The sequence below is a fragment of the Prionailurus viverrinus genome, chromosome A1 (genome assembly GCF_022837055.1).
Source record: "Prionailurus viverrinus isolate Anna chromosome A1, UM_Priviv_1.0, whole genome shotgun sequence".
NCBI lineage: Eukaryota > Metazoa > Chordata > Mammalia > Carnivora > Felidae > Prionailurus > Prionailurus viverrinus.
In genome coordinates, this window is record NC_062561.1 from 97303895 (window position 1) to 97318495 (window position 14601).

Genomic DNA, 14601 nt, shown 5'->3' on the forward strand with positions numbered 1-14601 from the left:
CAACAGTAAAATGAGGATCAGAGAATACAGAAGTGAAAAAAAATTAGGACCCAGAGGATAGATTCCAAACGTGCTACAGTGAGCCACAAGTAACTAGTTCAGAGGCAGGCACCTGAGTACTTTAATTTCCTTGCAGCTCTATACACTCCTTGCAGGTAATCTCTGGTGATCATTTCAACCATGGCTAACTCAGCCAGCCTGACTCCTCAGTCGGCTTTCACATTCATTGGAATATGGATGCACACAGGGATGTTTCTCCTTCTATGTGACAACAACAAATCTTTAAGTAATCCTACATTTTTTACTTCAAAGTAAGCTTCAGCTCAAGTTCAGTACCAGTGTAGAGCCCTCACTCCACCACGCACGGCAGGACAACCTGGAACCTCTCAAGTCTAAGAAAGCCCTGAGGTTCTCCAGGCTCCAAAGGATTGACCTCTAATCAAGTCAAGCGATGGGACAGTTGAGAATCCAGACAAATCTCTGAAGATACTAAGAAATGCATCACCTGCAGACTAATTCCTTTATTAAAATCCCATCTGATCTGGTTTTTTAATTCTGTCTTCCTGTTGGCTATCACAAAATCCCGAATACTTCCAAATTATGACATCTTAGCCGTTGTAAAATCCTCCCCCATGACCATACTAGCCTAACTTCTGGCTCAGATTATGTTATTTCATGATGAATAATTAATGCATTTTGATGCCCAGTGAAAGACTTCTAAGTCTTAGTGTTTATCATCTACAAATAACAATTTATTTTTCTATGAACGCTATTCTTAAATTCTGCCTTGCAATTTCACAGAGTTGGGAATCTGGTTCTTATTCTTAGGGAATTAGGAATGTTTTCTCCTCTAAATTAATACTGAAGAATATGCACTGCAGGTCTACTAGCTAAATGGAAAAATAGGAGTGCATTTACTGCAAGTATCTCCTATTTGTATCTTTATTTTTTTTTAATTTTTTAATGTTTGCTTATTTTTGAGAGAGAGAGACCAAGTGTGAGCAGGGGAGGGGCAGAGAGAGAGGGAGACACGGAATCCGAAGCAGGCTCCAGGCTCTGAGCTGTCAGCACAGAGCCCAACACGGGGCTCAAACTCACCAACTGTGAGATCATGACTTGAGCCACAGTCAGATGCTTAACCGACTGAACAACCCAGGTGCCCCTGCTATTGGTACCTTTAGCAATTGGTTAGGTACCTGGAACACAGAAACTGGGGTATGTGCCATGGTACTTTTTTTCAGATAATTTTCTATGTCAGTATGCTTGGAAAATAAGCACATATATACAGACATAAAAGTACACCTATATAATCACACAGGTAAATAAGTATGTGATATTACTACCTTGAAGAATTAAATTATTGTTTTAAGGAAATAAAGTTTGTCATTTCAGTCTTGCTATAAACATACAGTAGGAATTCACTGCTAAAAAATATAACAGGCTAACTATACTAAGTAACTCACTGTATTTAGAGGAATCATGGAATGGTTTAAACTTATCACTGATGGCTGAAAATCTTACTCTATCATTTGTCACACATTTTTTATTATAAAACTTCTATCTTCTATACATAACATTTAGAAATACACAAAAAGGTACAAATTAAGAAAAACTGCAGTGATCTCACCATCCAGAGATAACTTTACCAGTTGAAAGTGTAATTTAAGGTTTTCACCTACAAATATATTATGTGTATATTCAGAACATTTTCAATAATCGAAAATAACACTTTGAGGTTTCTCCCTTATCACCCCAATTGTCCACACAACACAGATCAAAAGTTAGAGGGTGGTAGGACTTCGTGCATAAAGCCTGGCACAAACTTTGGCAGCAGATACACTGAGGTCCTAGATAGTAGATAGTATGTTCAGAGTACATCAGGTAAACATCAGTGCCCTCATCTTGACACCAAAGATGATAACCCTACATTGTAGGGTACCTATGAAAATTACATAAAATAGTGTGTGTCAAAGTGCTACAAGCCATGCCAGGCACACAGCAAAAGATGAAAACCCATGACCCAGCCAACCTCAACTCTTTTCATTCTGAGGATGGAAGAACAGTTGACCATCTCACATTAGGCAAAGACTTTTAGATTGAAGGTTTTAGAATGAAGCATACATCCGGGAAGGTAGGAATAGATGGGATGGATAGGAGGAGGTCATAGTGGGGCCCGATTCTTTGGGGCAACTGGGGAACCCACTGCTAGTAATTTGGGGCTCCTCAAAACATAGAGCATCCTAGTAGGAAATGAATGAAATTCTACTGAATTGTGAGCTTGTATGAGCCACCGTCCAGTCCCCCATTTGTGCTCACAGAGAGGAAAGAAGTCTTGCTGCCTGGTCCTCAGCTCTGCTGTATATGCCAATGCTTAAATCTTGAAGAAATGAAGTTTAAAAATAAATTGAAGGGTGCCTGGGTGGCTCAGTTGCTTAAGCTTCAGACTCTTGATGTCAGCTCCAGTCTCTCTGTCGGTCTGTCTGTCTCTCTCTCTCAAATAAACATTTAAAAAATAAACACAAATTAAACATGGTGTCTGCACATGTGATCAAATAGGCTCCTCCCTTGCTGTGCTGCTTTTCAAAGCTCATCTGGAACTGAAATGAAACCTTGCACCCAGATAAGGCACCTTCCATCTGAAAGGACAAGGTGAGAACTTGTCCCAGTAAACATTATGGAGTAAGTCAAGCAGCCACGACTTGTGCCAAGTTCCAAGCATCTCCAGAATGTTCTCAGATTTTTTTCATCAAAGACCTATGGGGTTTGGTCCCAAACCAGGTCTCTGAGCTGTGGGAGGTGGCATCGTCCCATTAGGCAAACAGCAGGCACGCACCGGTCTGTGCAGACAAAACCTTCCTATCAGGGCTTAGTGGCGCCTGTTCTCGCATTATGATGGTTAACCTTGGGTTAAATAACACTGGAATAATAATGGCCTAAACTTTTCACAGTTCACTTAAAACTTTACAAGGGTTGGTTCTTTGTGGAGAAAAGTGCATTAATATATGAAATAAGGCATGTTGTTTAGTTTAACTGTTTGGCCATGTGTGTTTTCAGGGTCACTATTCCAGCACCACGTAGGCAATTTCAATGTTTTTTTAATAAAGTGAGAGAACGCAAACCTTTAGAGTTCACTTGAAGAAAGCTGTATGACCTACATACCATGCATTAAAAATAATCATTATGCCGTTGCCAGACAGTATGGGGTACATTACCAGAGCTACCATCATTAGGCATGCCTCAGCATAGCTCTTAAAGAATCCAGATGGTGGTTTTCAACTTTATCTCCATGGTGTCCCCTAGGAAGGATGTGTTATAATCACAGTCTCCTTCTTACTTCAAAGTCTTGTAGAGCAGAGCCAACAGAAGGGGCTTCCTGCCTGGGGTTCCTGGTGCACTGTAACTGCACTAGCCATTACCCTCAACAGCCATCAAAATGACATGTGCCAGAGAATGCTTGATTAGCAATGCAAATTTATAGCCTGAGGGCAAAAAAAAATGGTACATGGAGGAATTTCTCAGCACAAGGCAGATCTTTTATTTAATTTAATTACTTTTTAAAATTTCTTTTGCAAATTTACTTTGCCATTCTAATGGAAATGGAGGCAGAGGAAATAAATTTCTGATTTGGTTTCTCAGAAGAAAGATTTCTGGTCAAGTTTCATTCCAGTGACTAAACAAACAGGTAGGAAGGAATAATGAGATGTATCTAACCAACTATGGATCAAACTCTAGTTATTTTCAGAAATACAGTGAAGCTGGAAACATCACCTGTGTATCTAAAAAAAAAAAAAAAGGATATTCACACATTAAATGCAACTCCCTAAGTAAAGTTGCAATGACACAACAGTTTCAGCTGACAAATCATGTGGAAGCTGTCCACTATGTTGTGACATTTTGTTATAGCTATTTGCTTACTTCACACTGAGTTAAGATTCTATATGAATTTGAACATTACAGCTTTTAATATTGGCTTCTCTAGTAATTCCTTAAGATTTACTCATCATAGATTTGTGCCAACTAAACCCCTAGATTTCGTTAGATTTTTAAATATATGACATTGCTAAATTAACAGTATCAAAATTTTCAATGCACATATCCTTTGACTCCAAAATTCACTCGTAATAATTTGTCCTATAAATGTTCTTTCACTTGCAGGGGAAGCTATGTTCAAGCCAATTGAAACATTTTTATTTGCAACAAAACAAAACAAAAACCTGGAAACAACTAAATGCCCATTGATGGGAATCTAGTAAAAAGGTCTGTATGTGCTAATATACTAAGACTTCTTCAATACATTCAATTTTCAAGAAAAAGAAAAGTATATACAATGATGTGTAAAGTATACGCCTACTAGTATTTACAAACTGTTTCATCTGTAAATACACTCACATCCATTTTTGTTTATGATATTTTTTATATTTTATAGCTTTATTTCTAATTTTTTTTCTTTTTTTCAACGTTTTATTTATTTTTGGGACAGAGAGAGACAGAGCATGAACGGGGGAGGGGCAGAGAGAGAGGGAGACACAGAATCGGAAACAGGCTCCAGGCTCCGAGCCATCAGCCCAGAGCCTGACGCGGGGCTCGAACTCACAGACCGCGAGATCGTGACCTGGCTGAAGTCGGACGCTTAACCGACTGCGCCACCCAGGCGCCCCATATATTTTATAGCTTTATTTCTATCAAGTCCAAAGAGAGATGAGAGATGAATACATGTACTGAAGTCTACCATCTTGATTTAAAATCAGCTACTCTTTGGGTTGCCTGGGTGGTACAGTTGGTTAAGCGGCTGACTTTAGCTCAGGTCATGATTTCATGGTCCGTGGGTTCAAGCCCCACATCGGATTCTGTGCTGACAGCCCAGAGCCTGGAGCCTCCTTCAGATTCTGTGTTTCCCTGCCCATCCTCTGCTCATGCTCTGTGTCTCTTTCTCTCTCTCAAAAATAAATAAATATTAAAAAAATTTTTTTAATAAAATAAAATCGGTTAATCTTCATTTTGTTTTTCTAATATTAATTTGTAAAATAGTTTCATGAGTTTACCACCAATGCCATGGAAAAAGAAAGGTAAGGGTTTCATTTTTGATACGCTATGTGAATAAGATCCTATTTGTTTTTCAGGAATTACAAGATGATTCAGTGTTAAGTCATGAAGCAATTGTCATCACTCAGATATAATAGACCAGTGACTCATCTTTTCCCCTCTGTTCCAGAACAGGGAATTTTAAATAAGGTTTTTAACCACATACATATTTTTTTACACTTGTTTCTGTTTCTTCCTTTCTTTTCTTTTTTTTTTTTAATATGGTGGCATGGTAATGTTCCTGGTCAGGACAACCATTAAGATTTTAGTGTTATTAAGATTTCAGCAATCTCAGAGATTTTTGTTAATAATAGAAGAGGTAGAATTTAAAATATACAGTAAAACCTCGATGGTAACTTGCTCTGAGAGTGTTCCACAAGACAAGCAAACATTTCTAACACATTTTAACTTGATAAATGAGCAATGTCTTGCAAAACAAGTAGTATGTAACGCTAAACACCACATGATCACAACTTAGCCAAGGGTTCTTGAAATTTGCTTTGATATACAAGGACTTTGGATTACAAGTGTCTTTCTGGAATGAATTATGCTTGCAAACCAAGGTTTAATGTACTACAAAAGGGGCTAATCATGATCGTTGGGTATAATTTCCTTCTTGAAAGATTATTAAATTTGTACTTTGTAGAGTATGAATATTAGAATTACAGAAAAATGGGTGGAAAGTAGAGCATTCCTGAAACTTCTCCCCACCACACACACACACACACACACACACACACACCAGTTGCCCCTACTAACATCTTGCATAAGTGTGGCACATTTGTTAGAATTGATGAGCCAATACAGATATATCATTACTAAGTGAAGTCCACAGTTTACATGAGGGTTCACTTTTCATGTTGTGCAGGCTATGGGTTTTGACAAATGTCTAAAGACATGTGTCCAATATCACCTTTCAACAAATCAATTCATTTTTGAACTTGCTCTATCTTCTACTCAAACTTGACCTTCTAATGAAAAACTGAGGTTGGGCATGAGATTAACTATCTTCTCACAGATACAGGTAACAATTTTGAGGCATGAACAGGAGGAAATGTGTGAATCATAGCATACTTGTATGTCTCTCTTCTAAGGAGACACTACATTAGACACTGCTATCTGGAGAGATGACCATTTTAGCCCAAATGCAGGAACTATTTATGGCATACTTACAGGTATATGAATTTGAAGGCAGCTGGACCCCAAGATGCAGATTTGCAAGGTAAAGCATTTTATCAACGACCACACTCTAATCGTAAACTATTTATGGTGCTGACTCTTTTAAAACAGGCTTTAAAAACATCTAAAATCACTTATTTATCAGTAGAGATTAATCTGAACTCTGGTTGAATTTTCATTTACTAATTTCTATTTATGAAGTTGGCTCATTAGGTGACCTTGTAAGGTTCTTGTTTTCTTTAACCATTTATGGTCCAATCATATTTGAACTTTGTGGTTAAAAAAGAGGATAAATTATCAGCTCAAAACCTGTGGCATGGGGCCTACTCTACATGCATGTAAGTTTAGGCAACACAAATTTGTTTTGGGGGAAAAAGAGAGAGAGAGAACAAATTTACCCCTTATCCTAGAATGATATATTTTCCTAGAATGAGATAAAAAAAACCACCCCACAGTATTTTTGGAAACATCTTATTTCTAAAGTGAATTAAGGTTGTCTTTTTTAAAACGTAAACAGGACACAAGTTTAACTTTGACCTGGGCTCTACTCCAGTCACAGAATTAAGTCAAAATATGGCCCATGGTAATATGAAGATTTAAGTCTTGAATAAAAATGAAGTCTCAACTCAGAACCTATAACATAAATGAAAAGGCTTTTTGTAATGTAATTCATAAACATAAACAAGCTTAAAAGGTTGTCAAGATGTGACACCTTTTGCCATTAAAACTTCAGTGTGACAGTCTACAGGAGCAAGCAGCACATTTTTTGAAGGATGCAGTTTAAGAAATATGGGTAATCTTGTTTGGTTAATCAAACAGTGGGAAGTGTTGTAATAGATAATTGGGCTACCCAGTTTGTCATTATAATTTGACACTTACATAGGTCTTTATATATTCAAAACGTTCTACAACCATTTTTCTTGGTTCCATCAATAGTACCTTGAGAGGTAAATTAATTCTTCAATTCACATTTTGCAAATGAGCACAAAGAAGCAAAGGAAGATCAAGCGAGTCAGATACAAAGCTAAGAAATTCTTGTCCTGGCAGGCCTAAGCCAGTGCTTTTGGTCCCCTGAGGAAATGTAAGTCTTTCTATTTGAAAATTTCCAAAGAGAATTAAGCTGTCAAACACACATTCACAACCAAAGCCCCTCACGGTTCTAGTCCAGGTGGTCCAATTATGGATTTAACCTAAAGTGAGTTTAGATATTAAATAATATGGCAAGTCCTGGGTACTGTAGTCTTAACAATCCTTCATTTTAAGACAGCCTTCTAAGGTTAAAAATAACAGGCCTTTACCAGCAAGGACAACTTCCTTTCCAAGCTTCCCCCCTTGGTTCTATTTCTTCTCTCACTTGAACAATACGACTACTGTGCAGGTTCCATTTGTAATATCCCGGGAAGTTCTCGGAGTCTGCCCCAATATTACAGAGAAGAAATGAGAACCATAAAAATAACACATAAACGTGGGGAATAATAGGGCCATTATCTGACATTCAATTGAGAAACTTGATCAGAGAGCAGACTTGACATATTTTAGCACAAGAGTCCCTATGTACTTTTATTTCTTTGTCTCCCTTTCATTTCGTGACTCCAAACGACCCTATCACCGTCCCCACCACCCACTGACCCCTGCCCACGAGGAACTTACACACAGAGCCACATTATGGAGTGGTAGTGTTCTCTCTGTGGGTAACACAGAAGCTGAAATAAAGCCAGCTCAACTGAAAAGGTAAGGATACTTCTCAAAACACTAAATGCTCATTTTATATAGTCCATCTGGATGATAAATTGAGCTTTTCAGCTTTGAAGGGATCCTAAAAGAATTCAGATGTTTAAAGTAGAATATGTGATTTTTTTAGGAGTTTCAGTTGACCTAAGTAACCATTTTTAAGGGATAACACATATTGTAAAGCATCTAGATTCAGATGATCTGGATCAAATCCCAAACCCCCAAAATTAACTTGGTCAGTTTGAGGAATGTCAGACTTTGTGGCAGTAATAAGCATGAGAAAGGACTTTAAAACAAATTAATTCAAAAAGCAAACTCAATTTCTGGATCCTATCATAAATACTGCTATTTTTAGTCAACGGCACTTTATGTTAAGAGCTCAGGGAGTTACCAAGACTTAATGGTGGCCAAAACAGATAAAATTATTAAAGAAAAACAAATTTATCATCTTAGATAAAAACAGCTATTCCTTCAATAGCAGGATTAAACATTTTTTCAATCTAAAATAAATCTACCTGGAAGTGTATTTTATGTGCCTGAAGTGCCACTAAATAATGGAGCTGGGTAAGATATGGCTTGATATTTGGCAGTATATACATATGGGTGTGCACACACAATCTCTTATACTTAGCTCTTAGGAAATGAGTAAAAATTAGGAATTTATTGTTCAAATTGTGCATCGATCCTCAAGTTAGATGCCCAGAGCACAAATAAACAAAAAGAAGTTTGTGCATAATAAGATGTGAAAAAAAATACTCTCAGTGTTTCTGGAAAAAAAATTATAAATATTATATTGACATCATAAATGTTCTACAAATGTTTGTAAAATTAAGTCTTATATGAAATGGGAAATGTACACATGAAATGTATTAAATATTACCTGAAAAGGAAAATACAGCCATAATTAATTATGAAACATGGATTCAGCTCTGAACAATAGAGTCCCAAATGCAAACCTAGACTTGTATTCATTCTGTAACTATCTGCTAATTCGTATCTAGCATCCTAGTTTAAGAATTATTTCTTGGGGTGCCTTGGTGGCTTAGTTGGTTGAGCTTCTGACTCTTGATTTCAGCTCAGGTCATGATCCTAGAGTCATGGGATCAAGCCCTGTGTTGGGCTCCATGCAGAGCATAGAGTCTGCTTAAGACAATCTCTCTCTCTCCCTCTGCCCCTCCCCTGCTCACATATTCTCTCTCTCTAAAATAAAAATAAAAAAAGAATTATTTCTTACTATTTTTATTGACAATTTATAGAAACAAAAAAGGATAATACTCATTCTTCTGATTTTTCTGATTTTTGTTATTTACATCTTAAGATCCCACTAAATTTGTCTCATGATTCAATTCTTTCTCCATTAAATAAGTAAATAATAACAGCCACACTTCCAAGTGCTGTTTGTGTATGTCCTTGCTCGCTAATTGACTGAATGGACCAGAACAGTAATTGTCCTATTCCCTCTATTCTCGTCATTTTTACATTAATAAATGATCCGTGACTTGGGCTTGAGTGGTAGAGTTGTGTTCACAAGTGGAGAGACACTCAATTCCCTGAGTCAGGTAATGAAACTTACATTTTATGGAGGCAGGACTCTGATTTTTACTAGCCTTTCTTAAGTACATTAACAGTGTAAGCTATATTTTTGAGAGCATCTATAAATCATAAAGTGGTGTAGCTCTAACTGTGTGTGTCTATGGTTATATGCCAGAGGCCTAAGGGCACACTGGCACACCCCATCCCTATAGAAAAGCTAAAAGGATGTCCTTGAAATTCATTTTAACTCCTTCCACTTGACTTGAGCTACACGTAAGGAATAAAAATCAATGGCTATTTATTTTATATGCACAAAGCAGCATGCAATTACCAGGGCAATATAAAATGATTATCAATTTGTCATTTTCTCTCTTACTTTATGTCTTTTGGAAATTGCTTACATAATATATCAAAGAAATGAGATAAGAGTAACCACACAAACATTTAAGATTAAATATTCCTAAACTTTACCATTGACACACAGAAACTGGCATGTTTACAAATGAACTCTATCACAAATTCTACCAGGTCTCTCCACCAGTGCTTTCTACCACATTCCACCCCTACTTTCAGGCTCCGGCTGCCATGCAAATCAACACATCATCAGAGTTGAAAGAAATGAAATGTCCTACCCTTTCTAAGTTCTCCCGGGGTACCCCATACGACACCCAGCAATTCCACAGCCTCCAGACCGCACCATGCGTATTGCTAATCATGCGTCATTGTTCACTTTGAAACAGTCTCTTTATCTCACGTTCTTTAAAGATACAATAATCGTAACATTCAAGATGTAAAAGTCCATCATCATAGAAAGATGGTGTTGAAAATGACCCTAGAAACTGCCATGTCTAACTGGATGGCTACATGCAAAAGGATGAAGCCGGACCACTACTTTAAACCACACACAGAAATAAATTCACAGTGGATTAAAGACTTGAACCTAAGACCTGAAACCATAAAACTCCTAGAAGAAAATACAGGCAGTAAACTCTTGGACATCAGTCTCAGCAATATTTTTTGGACTAGTCTCCTCAGGCAAGAGCAACAAAACCGAACATAAACAACTGGGACTACATCAAACTAAAAAACTTCTGCACAGCAAAGGAAACCATCAACAAAATGGAAAAGGCAACCTACACAATGGGAGAAGATATTTGAAAAAAAAACAAGAAGATATTTGCAATTCATATATCAGGTAAGGTATATATATCCCAAAACCATAAAGAACTTATAAAACTTAGTATTAAAAAAAAACAATTAAAAAATGGGCAGAGGAGCACATGCGACTCTTGATCTCAGGGCTGTGAGTTCGAGCCCCATGATGGGCATATAGATCATTTAAATACATAAATAAATAGGCAGAGGACTTGAATAGAAATCTCCCAGATGAAGACATCCAGAGGTCCAACAGGTGCAGGAAAAGATGTTCAACATCACTCATCAGCAACATGCAAATCAAAACAATGAGGTATCACATCATACCAGTCAGATTGGCTGTTATCAAAAAGAGAAGAAAAAACAAATGTTGGTGAGGATGTGGAGAAAAGGGACCGCTCATGCACTATTGCTGAGAATGTGAATTGATGTGCAGTCACTCTGGTAAATAGTATGGAGGTTCCTCACACATGTTCAATGAGAATTGGGGCACCTGAGTGACTCAATCAGTTAAGTGTCAAACTCTGGATTTTGGCTCAGGTCATGATCTCACATTTTGTTAGATGGAGGCCACATCAGGTTCTAAGCTACCAGCTTGGGATTCTCTCTCTCCCTCTCTCTCTGCCCCTCCCCAACTCAGTCTCTCTCTCAAAATAAATAAATAAAGTTAAAATTAAAATGAATGAACGAACGAATGAATGAATGAATGAATGAATAAATAAATAAATAAATAAATAAATAAATAAATAAATAAATAAAATTAGAATTACCATATGATCCAGCAATTCCACTTCTGGGCATTTCTTCAAAGAAAACAAGAACCTCAGTTCAAAGAGATATATGCACTTTTATGTTTATTGCATCATTAGTTATAAAGGCCAAGATATAAAAGCAACTGAAGTCTCCATCAATAGGAAAATAGATAAAAAGATATGGGGTGTATGCACACACGTGCACATACACACACAGTGGAATATCACTCAGGCATAAAAAAAGAATGAAATCTTGCCATTTACAACAACATATGTAGTCAGACAAACATACTGTATGATTTCATTTATACTTGGAATCTAAAATCAAACAAACAAAACAGAACAGAATCAGACTCATAGGTATGGGAAACAAATATTTGGTTACCAGTCAGGGGCAGTGTGTTGGGGGGGTGGGGGGGGACAAAGGGGAGGGCAAGGGGCAGGTGAAATAGGTAAAGGGATTTAAGAGGCTCAAACTTCCAGCTATAAAGTAAATAAGTCATGAGAATATCATGTACACCACAGAGAATACAGTCAATAAAATTTTAATATCTTTGTAGAGTGACAGATTATAACCAGACTTATTTTGGGAATCTACATTAAAAAAAAAAAAGATTACTATGTCTACAGTGACGTTTCTCAACCATTTTTTTATTATCATTCCCTAAGGAGACTTTTTTGACATTGTTTACCAAGTTGCCCCCACTATGAAATTTCAGTATCACAGATATGCATAGATAAAATATATACATAGAAATTTTAATATGCATACATATATGCATACGTATGCTTCTATTTTTTATGTATATCTGTTCCTGGTACACAAAAAGAGTAGGATTTCTGTCCTCTTAAGAATGAATTTTTGCTCCTTGGGGGCATTTGCACCTTTATTTTCAGTGCATTATTCAGCTAAGAAATACAATCCAAATAGAGCTAGTAAATTTTTTTTTAATCTTTATTTTTGAGAGAGAGAGAGAGACAGAGCATGATAAGGGGAGGGGCAGAGAGAGAGGGAGACACAGAATCTGAAGCAGGCTCCAAGCTCTGAGCTGTCAGCACAGAGCCCAACACAGGGCTGGGTCTCATGGACTGCGAGATCATGACCCGAGCCAAAGTTGGATGCTTAACCGACTGAGCCACCCAGACACCCCTAAATGGAGCTAGTAAAATGATACAAATATACCCCTATCACAATGGTACCAGTCTATTATGTTGAGAGAAAAGTTGTACCTTTGACAATCATTAATGAGCTATTGAAAGAGTTCATCTCTGACAGAGACTCTAAGTAAGAAATGGTGCTACTATTAATTTTATCTCCCCTTTTTTCTCTTTCAATGATCATAGGGACACTTTCCCTTTTGTCCAGATACTAACACTAAAAACATGAAACTTCTCTCTTTCTCAAACTATTCATGACTTTTTTCCATTTAATTTTTCTATTACAACAGCACTTTTTTGTAGCATCTTTCACCCATAACAAATCAGCTTCAAGATCCATGCATCCATGTGTAATACATGTATCAACGCATGCTCACGGATCATTCTCAAGAGGGGAGAAGGCATGATGGCACATGGAGGCATACATGCTGCACTGGGGAAGGCCAGAGGCCACTGAGTGATAAAACAGATTGTAGAAGTTGTTCATGACGACATGTAAACATTTCGCGTTCACGTCCAATTAGGAGGAATTTCTGACTAATGCAGTTCCTTTCAGCGCAGCTTAAGTCACTGTACGGAACTAAACCACTTAATCGGACAATATTTGACAACATAACAGTGAACAGTTCAGAAGCACAATCAATAAAAATAGATCCTATGCTAGGGCAAAAAGCAATCAAGTAGAACATGGCTGACTCAGCGCCATTCTAATTAATCAAATGAATCACTCAAAGCCCTATGGAAATAATGACTAAAAAGAGCCTCAGAAATTCTGGCTAGTTTTTATGTGACATGTATTGCTCTTTGTCGTTCACAAAAAGGACAATCTTGGCAGGACATAACTTCATGGTTCAAGTGGCAATTCTTGCATCATATAAGTTGTTTGTGGTTTTATGACAAGAAAATGGAGCCAGAAGATGGGATCCAGATCCTGGTCCTGGTTCTGAGCCTTATGGATTCTGTGTCTGGGGAATTTTCTTAACCTCTTAGAATTACTCTTTTCTTAGGGAAAGGTTGTCATGAAGTCAAATGAAAGGATGATTACAAGTTACGCCCACACTGTCAGGTGTTAACAGAAATAAGGAAGACCTATTTTCCCATATGGATAGTCTACAGTCACTCTTACCTACCCTTCTCTAATCCAAATGCCAATCAAACTAGATTTGGTTTGCATTTATTGTCAACAAGTATTCACAGATTGTGACTTTCTTGCTCCCTGGGAAAGTTGTAAGGTTTCCTCTGTGTATCCTGGGCTTCAGATTCATACTATTATTCCACTGAGAAAAACCACTGAGTGTATCTCATGGTATAAACACAGAAATGGGGGCAATGATAGTAATGGGGAACTGACCATCAGGAGTTCAAAATGCAGAGACAAGATTACATACAGCAAGATACAGACTCAAATGTAATTCCCCTTTAAAAAAAAAAAAAGGACAGAGAGAGAGAGAGAGAAGCAGTGTTTATACAAGGTAGCATGTCTTAATGTGGGATACGTATGAATTCTATTTAACTGTTGGGTATAGGCTGTTCCTATTACCCTTGTTCCCCAAAGGTGAATATTTAACTGAAATGGGTATAAAAAATTTGAAGTTTAGGTAAAGAGTTACAGCATAAAGATACCCTTAGCTATATAAAACAAACAGGATTGATGGAGGGAGGTGGGCAGGGGATTGGCTAGATGGGTGATGGGCATTAAGGAGGGCACTTGTTATGATGAGCACTGGGTGTTAATGTAAGTGATGAACACTAGACCACTAAATTCTACTCTTGAAACAGTATTTCACTCTATGTTAACTAACTAGAATTTAAATAAAAATTTGGAAATGGATGCCTGGGTGGCTCAGTGAGTTGAGCATGTGACTCTTGATTTCTGCTCAGGCCATGATCTCGTGGTTCATAAGATTGAGCACCACATCCGGCTCTGTGCTGATGGCATGGAGCTTGCTTGGGATTCTCTCTCTCTCTCTCTCTCTCTCTCTCCCTCCCTCCCTCCCTCCCTGTGTGTGTT